At 33.7% G+C, this 13630-nt stretch overlaps 1 protein-coding gene across 37 annotated transcripts in view; it reads right to left on the bottom strand.

Annotated features, from left to right (window-relative positions):
- LOC141376138 (uncharacterized) overlaps positions 1-13630 on the bottom strand; it is a 1104960-nt gene that overhangs the window by 970762 nt on the left and 120568 nt on the right. The window lies entirely within an intron of this gene.

Genomic DNA, 13630 nt, shown 5'->3' with positions numbered 1-13630 from the left:
ACGGAAGAGTAACATAATGAAAGACTAGTCATTTTGAACAGAACACAAGGGTTAATGTTTTTACTGAAGAAAAGTCACTACTGGCATACTGAGATAAAAATAAATAAATAAATAAAAAAATCACCTAATCCACCATGTCTTTGTTGTTGTTATTCTTCTTATTATTATTATCAATCTTAATAATATTATTAATATTATTATTATATATTGTTTTATTATTATCATTTTGAGTTAACTCCTTCCAACAGGGATTAACTTCTGTAAAATTAAAGTTTTTATCCTTTGCTAAACACTTGCCGAAAACTGTTATAGAACAAAGGAGGAAACAGAAAATCATTTTGAGATCATTTTAGCATTTATTGGCCTTGGCAAACTGAGTACAGAGGAGCAACTTTAATGAGATAACGATAAGCAAATGTTTGTTTAAGTGTAACAAGTTTGAGCATTAACCTCAGATCTGTCTCTTGTGTTAACGCCACAATCGGCTCCCAAACAGGCTCCAAACAACACGGTAAATCAAACAAGACATTACAATGATTAAAGTAGGTGTATTTAAAAGGCAATTGAACCCGCCACGCCTCATTTTCACATTTAAACAACAAGCCTCAGGTGAATCGCTGTTTACTCTTCATGCATTATGTATTAATTCATTCATTTTAGCAGTTACAGTTCTTTACAGGGAACCACGGAGCTTCAGTAGTGCTGCAAAAAATAGTCAATTTAGAAAGAAAGATGCATTTTATTGTCGAGGCAAAGTACGTAGTGATTATTTTTATTGTAGACAATAACAGTCAGTTTGCTCTACTTTGTCATCTCCAATGGCAGCCGAGTCATTTACACAATCAGTGTTTATGTTCGCAGCCGTGTTTATGTATCGAGGCAATTTATGCTCATAAAAGACTCTGTAAATATGAAACGCTCCAATTGTGGGTGTCTTTGGTCTGCATGCTGTACATTGCTTTGCATCAAAGGGACTGATTGTGTGCTGTAAACACATTAAAACATGAACAAACATGTTTCAATCAAAGCCAAACACATTTCTTTTTTTTTCATTGTGGTCTGTGTTTTTGCTAGGGAAAAACAACACTGATGTTGGCGTTCTAATATTTACCGCAAAACCGATCGGTTAAGCAGGATAAGCAAACACTGAGTCTGCCAATAACCCGTTTGAGGTCGTAAAGGAAAGTGCGCACGTTAACATGTAAGTGACAGCAGAATTAAGAGCAGTATGTCCATTAAAAAGGAAATGACATTGCGAGCCATCTATCGACAAAGTGCTTTAAAGCTTTGTAAGGAGGCAGTGGCATAATTGAAAGCACTGTCCATTAAAGGTATTGTGTCGTAATTTAATTATGCTTAATTAAGCCTTATTTTGATTTAGAGGACATCAGGTGGTCGTCTTGTGCTTTTAACTGCTATGAATAAACATATTTTCTTACCAGAAGAAAAACAGGAATCTATTTAAGGCATCTTCTGTGCATAATATACCTTGCGGATGTGGACTCAAGGAGCTTAAGTCTTTTACCTAAGGCCTGTCTCACCTGAGGCAACACTGCAGGCAGGAAGAAACAGCAGAAGAGGATGTTAAACAGCATGAAAAGAGGTGGTGGTGTGAATGGTTGGCTTTAAATAATGTGTCCTTGAAATATACATGCAAAAGAGAGTACATGTTCACACGTCTTTTTGCACCATTCAGTAAAACATCCGATTTGTAAGATTCATTCATTTTGAAAATCACACTTATGGACTTCTAGGCTTTTGGTTCATACCGAATCATTTGAGTCTGTTGTTTGCAAATGGATTGCACAAGTGGCTTTGCATAATATTTAATACAGATCGCAAACTCAATTAATTAAAAAGATTAACAGTGTGGTCCAAATGATGGGGCTTTGTTATTTTGTTTTTCAGCAGAACGCTACGGTAACTGCAGGCTGATCGACTACTGTATAAATATTTAAAAGATTTTAAGAATCAATCTAGTTAAGTATAACATGTTTAAACAAAACCAAAATTATAGTTTGGAGAAATTAACTAGTGACTTTCTTCTTCTTTTTTACTTATAAAATAATCAGTAATATTAAACAACACTAAGATCAACTTCATCAAAAATGTCTAATAATATAAAATGTTTCCACACCACTATGTCAGCATATTAAAATAATGCTGTATTCAGAATTAGCATAATTTCAAGATGACTGCATGGCACAGCGGTAACATGGTACAAGCTGTAGTTCTCCAATATTTCCAGTTTCAGTTTCAGGCATGGTCAAGAGAATCTGCTGCATTTCAAACCGAGCATCAGAATGGGGGAAAAAAAATTAGTGATTTGAGTGACTTCAAACGTGGCATGGTTGTAGGGGCCAAACGGACTGGTCTAAGTATTTCAGAAACTGCTGATCTACTGGGATTTTCAGGCACAACCATCTCTAGGGTTGGTCCAAAAAATAGAAAATATCCAGTGAGCGGCAGTTCTGAGTGCAATTGCCTTGTTAATGCCAGAGGTCAGTGGAGAATGGCCTTACTGGTTCGAGCTGGTAGAAAGGCAACAGTAACTCAAATAACCATTCATTACAACTGAACCGATGTATGCAGAGGAGCATCTCTGAATTCACAACACGTCCAACCTTGAGGCGGATGGGCTACAGTAGCAAAAGACCACACTGGGTGTAACTCTTGTCAGGTATGAACAAGAAACTGAGGCTACAATTCGCACAGACTCACCAAAATTAGACAATAGAAAATTGGAAAAATGTTGCCTGGTCTGACGAGTCTCGATTTCTGCTGCTACATTTCGATGATAGGGTCAGAATTTTGCATCAACAACATTAAAGCATGGATCCATTCAGCTTTGTATAAATGGTTCAGGTTGGTGGTGGTCATATAATGGTGTGGGGGATATTTTCTTGGCCCACTTTGGGCCCATTAGTACCAGTTGAGCATTGTGTCAACACTACAGCCTACCTGAGTATTGATGCTGACCATGTCCATCCCTTCATGACCATAGTGTAGCCATCATCTAATGGCTATCTCCAGCAGGAGATCGCATCATGTCATAAAGCGTGAATCATCTCAGACTGGTTTCTTAAACATGACAATGAGTTCTCTGTACTCAAATGGGCTTTACAGTCACCAGATCTCAATCCAGTAGAGTACCTTTGGGATGTGGTGGAATGGAAGATTCGTCTTATAGATGTACATCCGACAAATTTGCAGCAACTGTGTGATGCTATCATGTCAATATGGACCAAAATCTCAGGAATATTTCCAATACCTTGTTGAATCTTCGCCACAAAGTATTAAGGCAGTTCTGAAGGTAAAAGAGGGTCCAACCCGGTACTAGTAAGGTGTACCTAATAAAGTGGCTGGTGAGTGTATCAGAAGCATCTTAAAAATCAAAAACCAAAATATTGCTCAAAGCACACCTACAATAGCAATTTATACTGAATGCAGTCTTTATGTTAAGAAGGTGAAGACAAATGGAAGCAGAAGAAAATGAAGTTCAATACAGAGCTGCCTCGCAAAAACTCAAGATCAAATCTATAATATATGGCTCTTTGGGGTTAATCAATGAGTTCCATTGTATGTGAGAAGTGTGTACCTGAGGTTTAGTATTATGTCCGCACATACATCAGCACTGTAGAAGTGTTTGCACGGGATTTGACACACAAAAGCCCCGATGACATCATATCCGTGCTTGAGCTGGAGCAACACTCAGTCGGCCATTAACATTAAGGAGAGTGCTGAAAGATGGAAAGTGTGTGTGCAACTCAAAAGGAATGCGATTCCATTGTCGCACTATATTTATGCACCTAAAATACTGCAACTTTCCTTCTAACGTGACAGCATTAAGCGTCGCTCCCAGAGTGAATGCCCGACACACGGGATTGTGTCAACAAATTTGGAGCAGCGTGAATTATAATCAGCATATCAGCCCCTACAGAGTCTTTCTCATGTCTACAGGGTGGAATAAAATCTCGACAAGTGTTTAATTACATTATTCCTTCCCCTCCGTTCTAATCCATGTAATCTCCCGTTTCTCCTACTCTTTCTCTTATCCAGGAACTTTGATGTTACCCGCACGTACACCCCAGATACCCTTAAGCCCTGGTGGCCGAGGACCAGAAAGCGTCTGATGGCGTGCCTGATTGCTGCGGATTCTGCCAAACGTCTGATTACATCTGCCCAGCGCCGCCTCCCGAAAGGAAGCCATCAGGAAGTGTGGGGTCTTGCGAATGTGGCTACCATATGGCGCTGATTGTATTGCCGCTGACACAGAGGGCGGTGGATGGATGTGATTGGATAATGATGGGGATCGGCCATGTGTGGATGTGATTCTGAGAGATCAGCCGAGACAAAGATTTGAGAGGTCGAAGAGAAAGAAGTACTGGAGAGAAGATTGGATTAGAGATCAAGGCATATGAAAACATCTGTCGCATGCTGGAAAAAAATAAATAAATTCTTAGGTTCTTAAGTCTTGTTTATATTAAGATTAGACATCGGTCACAGGTGATCTGACTTGAAGAGGGCAGCAGGTGTAAACATTCCTACTTGAATGTAGGAAAAAAAAAATCAGCCACATTTGCTAAGTGTAAACGTTAATCCGTTCTGATGCACATCCTGGAGAACATCAAATTACTGGCTACTTGTGATACAAGTAATAATTACACCAAAACATGAGTTTTAAACTTTTCCAGCTGTGCGCAGCTCTAAAAGAAAACAAGCATCCAATCAAACTCTTGGACAGCTTCCATACTTATACGTGCTCAAGACTTCAGAGAATATCTCCGGTTTTCCAACTTCCGAATGAAGAAATAAAGTTGATAATAAACTGATATATGCAAAGTACACTACCAGACAAAAATAATAGAATGTTTTAAACTCAAAAGGTAACAATTTATTAAGTTATCAAAAATCAAACATGTATAGGAGAATACTTATTCATCATTATGTGATCATTTTTTTCTTAATTATTTATTTATTTATTTATTGTTATTTTTCAGGTGGCATGGGCATGAACATTTGGTCTCTGTCATCACAGGCCAACAAATAGAATGCATGAAAAAGCGTATTATGATTTTACAGTAGATATTTTTTAAATACTTTTTGGAGAGAAAGAGTAGACACTGGATGGGGACGAATATTTTAGTGTTCATGTGTTGAGTGCCCGTTAAATAATAATATATTTGTGTAATATAGTACATAAAATTGCAAAAATATTGCAAATTAATATCTTACTTAGGATCCAAAGTGCATTAATATAATTTTGTAGATATGGAATATTTTTACTTTAAAAAATCTGTTACTCACAACATACTCATTTGGCAAGTTAAAATTAGCATTTTGATAAAATTAAAGTAAATTCAAATTAAATGAAAATAATATTCAAATATTAAATTAAATTATATTAAAAATTAACATTAAATTAATCTAAATCAAAAATTAACAAAAATAAATTATATATATATATATATATATATATATATATATATATATATATATATATATATATACATATATATATATACATATATATATATATATATATATACATATATACATATATATATATATATATATATATATATATATATATATATATATATATATTTATATGTATGTGTGTATGTGTGTGTGTATATATATTATATATATATATATATATATATATATATATATATATATATATATATATATATATATATATAWATATATATATATATATATATATATATATAAATATATATATATAAATATATATATATATATATATATATATATAAATTAAATTAAAATTTAAATTAAATTAAATTTAAATAAAAAATATAATATAAAATTAAAATATAAAATTAAAGAATTATATAAATATAAAATTTAATTAAATATATTTAGATTTAAAAAATGTAATTAAATTAAATAATCTTGATATCAAGCATAATAGGTCAATAACACATATTAGATTAAATAAACTATGGATGGTTACAGTATCACTAATCTTTGATGTAAGTCCTCAAACCCCACATTCAAAATAGAAAAAACTCTGATGATTACAAATGTGATGTGCAGGACTGAAATCAGGTGCACACACGCACACAGACTAACAAAATCTATCCATCCAAATCTGTAATGAATATCCATTGTATTTCAGTATTTTACTAGCCTTTTATTGGAAGAGTCAAAACTCTCCCTTGCATCAAACTGATTGAACGAATCCAACAACATTTTCACAGATGCCGAAATGCCCAAAGCGATCGCAGTCTACTAATAAAACAGCAGAATCGGCTTTTTCAGAAGCCGCATCTAAGTACGAGAGAACAGGCATACACATTTGTAATCAAAGTAAAAGTCTATAAAGCTAAAAACGCAAGATGAAATGAAAAAGAGAAAAGGAAAACGCAAAGACAGACACTGTAAAATGTTGCAGACCAGACAGACGTCAAGTTCATCTCTCCTCGGCTCCCCCACCCCTTTTCTTTCCTCAATTTTATGACTTTAATTGCAGCTATTTAATAATTTTCAAACTATTTTGCCTGGAGGCAGAACCACCCATAAATCACCATCTGAGCGCGAGCGGAACATTCTTTCTCTTTCACCTCCCTTGTTCCTCCTTCTATCACCTTCTTTTTCTCTCTCTCTGTAGCTTCAACTGACTGTCACATGTCTGTCTTCCTGAGCTTCATATATATGTATGTCTTCATGTTCTTTTCTCTGTGGGTCTACACCGATATATATAGAAACAGATATCAGCTAACGTTCTCTTCCACTTTCCACTCACCCATTCTTCTGTCAGATTTCCTTTAAATCACTCCAAACCATCCAATCTTCCTCTTTGTCAAAAACCTGAGGGGTACAATGGCAGGTGAACTGAGCCAACAGTATATGTATGTACATGTGCGAATGTCTCACAAGTGTGGAACATGGGAAAAAAATCTTATATGACAGAATAAGCTGCCAATATGTTTTAGAGCAGCTAAAATAACTAACTAAATAAGATAAATTGAAACACGCAATATATATTAAAAACTACATTCAAGTACAGAAAAATGAGCAGCCTGAGGAAGTTACCATGATGACCGGTGAGTGAACTGTCTTGCCTTAAAGGGTCCTAAGCTGGCATGACAAGATAAAAGCCAGCTATGTCTCAATGCACTCTATTGTTGACAAGTAGGATTGCAAACCACGGTGCATTCTATTAATAGTTATTGTGCCGATACCACAATAAAATCCTCCGATCGAGTCTCCTGTGATACTTGCGTCATAACACTGCAACTGATACAGAGCAAAACAAACCAATCTAATTACAAAAAGAGTCCAGAGCTTCAGACGGGGACTAATTGGTCACATTTAACACCTTTTTTGTTACTGGTTGAATCTCACCAATTTGCCTAATTAAAAAGCATCGCCTTCGAGAAGTATTAAAAGCCATGCTTGGAACTTGATATCAAACGAGTCACATGGAACATTTATGAGCATGTCTGAATAAAGTCTAGGGCTGCTGCTAGCAATTATTTTAATATTTATCACTGTAATAGATCGATTAATTAGATAATCTGATATTTCTTTAATTCCACCAGAAATTACATTAACTAATAGTATAACTGCAGGATTAAAAACAAGCTGCACAATGCTTAATTACAATATCTAATCAATGCTACCTAATATCTAATAGCTAATCAAATAAATACATTTAAAAAATCTATTTTTGCAAAGATTAATGGTATTTTTTAGTCATTTCCAAAATGCATTGTACCATCAATTGAGATTTAGACTAATAATTTTTTAATAGATACAACATGCCAAATAAATGAATCTAGTAGTACACTGAAAAAATGCTGTCTGCAAAATTGTTGCAAACAATTTATTTGTCTTGAATTTAAACAAACAAATTACATTTAGTATTGTTTAACATAATTTGTTTGTTTAAATTCAGCCCAGATAAATTGTTTACAAGCCCTTAACTTAAATTTTTTTAGTAAATCCAAGGAATCATTTTTGAATGATTTTTTTCATTGTACATTTAAAACATTGTGAGGTATTTAAATAAACTAACAAGAGAACATTATGTTGGTTTTATGTAACTGCACACAATTTTTCATTGAAATAAAATAAATAAAAGCTTTATAACTTTGTACATTAGACCGTAATGTTAGCGTTTAGCCTCAACGCAACAATGCTGTTTAGCCTCAAATGCCTAATATGGATTTTATTTTTTTACTATAAAAATATAAATATACATAAAGCTCTATTAAATTTCTATAGCGCTTTTACAATGATTATGTCAAAGTAGCTTATCATAGAAGTTCTGGGAAATTGAATTGTGTCAGTCCAGTTTTCAGATTTTAAGTTCAGTTCAGTGTGGTTTAAGTTGTTCTGCTGAAAGTCCAAACACTGAGAAGCAAATCGATTAATGCAATTCAATAAATTTCATCAATTTGAAATTGATGTTTTAACACACATTCCTTAAAGTGACTAAAGGAGTCAGTAATGGAATCATTAAAGAACCAGAAGCATTAATAGGAGCCCAAACCTGAATCATTAAAGGGATACAAAAGACAAAAAGCCTTTTTTTATATTAGTCAACAAAATGTATTGTTTGTGCCCTAAATCTTACAAATAGTTTCTTTCCTATATGGACTATATGGACATATTGCAACTCAAGACATCAAAAATGTAGCTATGAAGCTGTTAGCTACGAAGACAAAAGAATAGCTAATGGAAAACTGGCACAACCTGTTAGGACAACACGCTCTAAATAAAGTCTGTGCATCAGTCAAACAGAAAAGCCACCTATACACACACACACACACACACACACACACACACACACACACACACACACACACACACAGAAACAATGAGGCAGAATAAACGAGTGTCAGGCTTTTATGAGCTGTCCAGCTTTTGTTCCATCTCCATCTATTTCTGTCACACATGTAGAGCCTTTCTGTCACTCTCTCTCAATTTCATTTAGAGAAGTAAACGAGCAAAAACACAATGAGTTTCTCGTCTGCAGTTTGTTTTCTCAGTTTCAGCAAAACAGACTAGAGGGCAGCAGCATCTGTGAGTCTTAGCTGAGTTAACTTGTTCAGACCTGTCTAGAGATAAACACCCTGGTTTAAACAGTCTGTAAATAAACTCATTTGCATATGCATTCATTTCATTTCCTCGAATCATTCTTTACATGTATGACTGATACTTACTGGTAGTTCTAATCCAAAGTTTAACAAGGTCAGTCTCGTTACCAACAATAACAATACTGGTGGCGTAATTAAGTGGTTTTTGGATTTTCCGAGAAGGAATAGATTATTGAAAGTCAATGTTTTTAACACATGAGCTGCAAATTATCAGATGTTGGTATATTGGGTTGTCTTAGTATTGTTAAAAAAAATACTGTAATTTTTATTGATTGTTGAACTTTCTTATTGTTAAATTTATCAATTCATTTAGTACTATTTTGGAATGTCAATGTTTTTAACACTTGACAGGTTCACACTGCAAATTATTGTTAATTGTTATTGTTGTTTTTATTGTTAAGTTTATCAATTTTAAACAAGTAAAAACAGTGTCGAATACAGCATAATTTGAAGTATTTTAATAGGGTATATGCAGAAGGACTTTTAATTTTGCAGTAACCTGGGTCGAGTGCTTCCGGTGAACTGTATTTACAAAATTGGCATGGTTAAGATCTGTTTTCTTTGTAAAATCAACTATCTTTACTGCCTGATTGATATTCGATATAAAGTAGGTCTCAGATTTTACAAGAAGCACAGCATTAAAATACATTTTCCTACACCATGTCTTTACAATATAAACATATATACTCCAGAACAGTGTTTCTGCGCTCACCAGATCCTGATGGGGGCATGCATGTAAACGGCTTTTCATCTCGGTTTATGCTTCAACAACTAAATGAATGCTGAAGTCTATTTAACTGATTGCATTTTAATTACATTACAACATTGATGCTATAAAAGAAACCATTGTTAACATTGAAAAAAGTCACAATAACCGTTCACCGGGGAAGAAACACTAAGCTCTGTATATACCCTATGTGCTATTTGAGTAAGTTAACAAAAATGCATAAATCAAAGATCTTCAACATCAAAGATACACATCAACATTACAATTATACATGCCACATTTAGTTTAATTAATTAATTAAAAATATAAATAGATAAATAAATAATAATAATATTTGAAGCTGTAACCACTATTTTTAATATATTTATTAAATAAAAATATAGTGTAATATAGTAAGAAATGGAATTTTAAAAAAATGTACAAATATTTTGTTAATTTATTTATTTTATTATGTATGCTGGTGTCACGGTGGCACAGTGGGTAGCATGGTCACCTCACAGCAAGAAGGTTGCTGGTTCGAGACTCAGCTGTGTCAGTTGGTATTTCTGTGCATGTTCTCCCCATGTTCGCGTGGGTTTCCTCCGGGTGTTTTGATTTTCCCCACAGTCCAAAGACATGCGCTACAGGTGAATTGAATAAGCTAAATTGGCCGTAGTGTCTGTGTGTGAATGTAAGAGTGTATGGATGTTTCCCAGTGATGGGTTGCAGCAGGAAAGGCATCCGCTGCAGAAAACATATGCTGGATAAGTTGGCGGTTCATTCCGCAGTGGGGATCCATGATTAATAAAGGGACTAAGCCAAAAACAAATTGAATGAATCAATTATATATTTTACCAAGTCTTATGGTATACTAGTGCTACAGAATATCATATACATCTATCATGAACATCTGCCTTTAAAGCAGCCCTCAAGTGCATCTCCTACTGCAGATGTTTTCCAATAATCTTGTTTTTCCTACTATGGATGTCAATTTCTACTGTTTTTATTTATTTATTTATTTATTTTTTTACTTTTTTCAACATCTTTAGTTTTCAACAGAACAATGAAAATCATAATGATCTGAAAATACTTGATGGTGAGTAAATGGTGAGTACATTTTATTTTGGGATGCATTATCCTTTAACATCTCCAAAACAATGAGTTAGTGAGTGTGTTTACTTTTTCCTCAACATGTCAAAGGTCATCCCAAAGAGGGTCTTTAACATTCTCTTGTCATTCTGCATCTTTTCGCACTCTACAAACCCATTCAAAGGGCTTTCTTTGTGTTGACTTGCTTTTGTTGTGTTTTATCTCTAGCTTTATCAGTTTAGTGGTTGGAGGACTGAAGCTTTCGATGGACAAACACACAAACGGTCCCCATCCAAACATTTAACACGACTCAACTTCCTGTGTTTACCGAAACAGCACCTATATATAGAGTCTCCCCTCATCTTATTTAGAAACAAGGGACCACACCTTTCCTTTCCCAGCTAGAGAGGAAGAACCAGTGTGTCCATACGGGTGTGCATCAGGATTAAGGTCATGACGAGAGGGGTGTGAAACTGTGTGTTTAATATCTGTAACATGAGTCAAAGCCTCAGTAGTGGGCACTTCTCTGTGCGGTTGGGTAAGATAAACTGGTTTACAATTCACACTGAATTGTGAATTGAACAGATCTTATTGCATCTGATCTTCAGCTAACAACTCAGTAACTCAAATGATCCTCCATAGCAAGTGTCATTGAATTTTTAAGCTGATGTCCACAACTGATGACATGAAATGCAAGTAATGCTGATTTTTAGGATTTATTATTGTTGTGTATTATTTATTTAGATCTTAACTGTCAGTGTGAAACATAAGCTTCAAAAGATTCAATTTGTAAGTCCACTGAACTGTATATAAAATAGTTGAATATGAACATACACTACCTGATAAAATCTTGTAGCCGATCCCAGTTGTAAGAGCAATAATTAATAACTTGACTTCCAGTGGATCATTTGGAAAAGTGGCAGAAGGTAGATTTTTACGCTGGATCATCTGTTGAACTGCATCCCAATCATCACAAATACTGCATAAGTCCTAATAGAACCCACTTGAACCCAAGATTCTCACAGATATCAGTCAAGTTTAGTGAGGGAAAAAACATGGTTTGGGGTTATATTCAATATAGGGGTGTGCGAGAGATCTGCAGAGTGGATGGCAACATTGACAGTCTGAGGTATCAAGACATTTGTGCTGCCCCTTACAAACCACATGAGAGGACAGATTCTTCAGCATGATAGCACTCCTTTTCATACTTCAGCCTCCACATCAAAGTCCCTGAAAGCAAAGGCCAAGGTGCTCCAGGATTGGCCAGCCCAGTCAATAGAATGAACATTATTGAGCATGTTTGGGATAACATGGAGGAAGCATTAAAGCTGAATCCAAAGAATCTTGATGAACTCTTGTCATTCCAGATGACTTTATTAAGGTTATTTGAGCCATTGCAGAGATGCAATGCAGTCGTCCAAGCTCATGTGAGTTATACACAATATTAATGCTTTTTCCACTGCATTGCATCTGCACTGCATTATTTCTGTTAAATGACAAGACTTTTGTCTAAGCAAAGTCAGACCTTACTGTTCTAATTAAATAATTAAAAATCAAGTCATGATCATATTTTATTTTTTGTAAAATAAGCATAATCTAGAGGCCTTTGTCTTTCCACATGATCAACTAAAAGTTATTATTATTAAGTTATTAGAAATTATAATTTGTTGATCCTAAAAACTTGGATAGGCGAAAACAACACTTTCGTCAGGTAGTGTATTTATGTCTATTTATGTTATGTAATGATGTCAGCAGGCCAGGTTCCAATTAAAAACTATATATATATATATATATATATATATATATATATATATATATATATATATATATATATATATATATATATATATATTTTTTTTTTTTTTTTTTTTTTTTTATACAAACAAATGTAAACAAATACCAAGTTATGTCTTATATACAGTTGACCCTCTTTTAATTTTTTAGTTTGTTTGTTTGTTTGTTTTTAATATTTCCCAAATTATGTGTGACAGAGCAAGGACATTTTCACAGTATTTCCTATAATTTTTTTTTTCCTTCTGGAGAAAGTCTTATTTGTTTTATTTTGGCTAGAATAAAAGCAGTTTAAAAATAAATAAATAAATAAATATATATATATATATATATATATATATATATATATATATATATATATATATATATATATATCCTCTTTAGGCTTTTTTTTGACAGTCTACAGAAAAATCATCATTATACAATAACCTGCCTAATTTCCCTAACCTGTCTAGTTAACCTAATTAATCTAGTTAATCCTTTAAATGTCATTTTAAGCTTTATAGAAGTGTCTTGAAAAATATCTAGTCAAATATTATTTACTGTCATTATGGCAAAGATGAAATAAATCAGTCATTAGAAATGTGTTATTAAAACTCTTATGTTTAGAAATGTGTTCTCTCTGTTACATAGAAATTGGGGGGAAAATAAACAGGGCTAATAATTTGGGCGGCTAATAATTCTGACTTAAACTGTATGTATATTTGATAATTATAAGCATTATATAGTATATGTATATACACATGTACTTAAGTTAAGTATATTTCCCTTATTTAAAATGAAAAAGGAGTTCTTCTTGATACTTTCTTGATATCTATCATTTCACATTTTTAAGTTCATAGTTTGTGTACTCTGTTCATCATTGAGCACATGTACCAATTTCACAACTTAGAACAACACCAGCATTTGCCCT

This window comes from Danio rerio, chromosome 9, assembly GCF_049306965.1.
Source record: "Danio rerio strain Tuebingen ecotype United States chromosome 9, GRCz12tu, whole genome shotgun sequence".
Lineage (NCBI taxonomy): Eukaryota > Metazoa > Chordata > Actinopteri > Cypriniformes > Danionidae > Danio > Danio rerio.
This window is presented reverse-complemented; position numbering and strand designations above follow the sequence as displayed.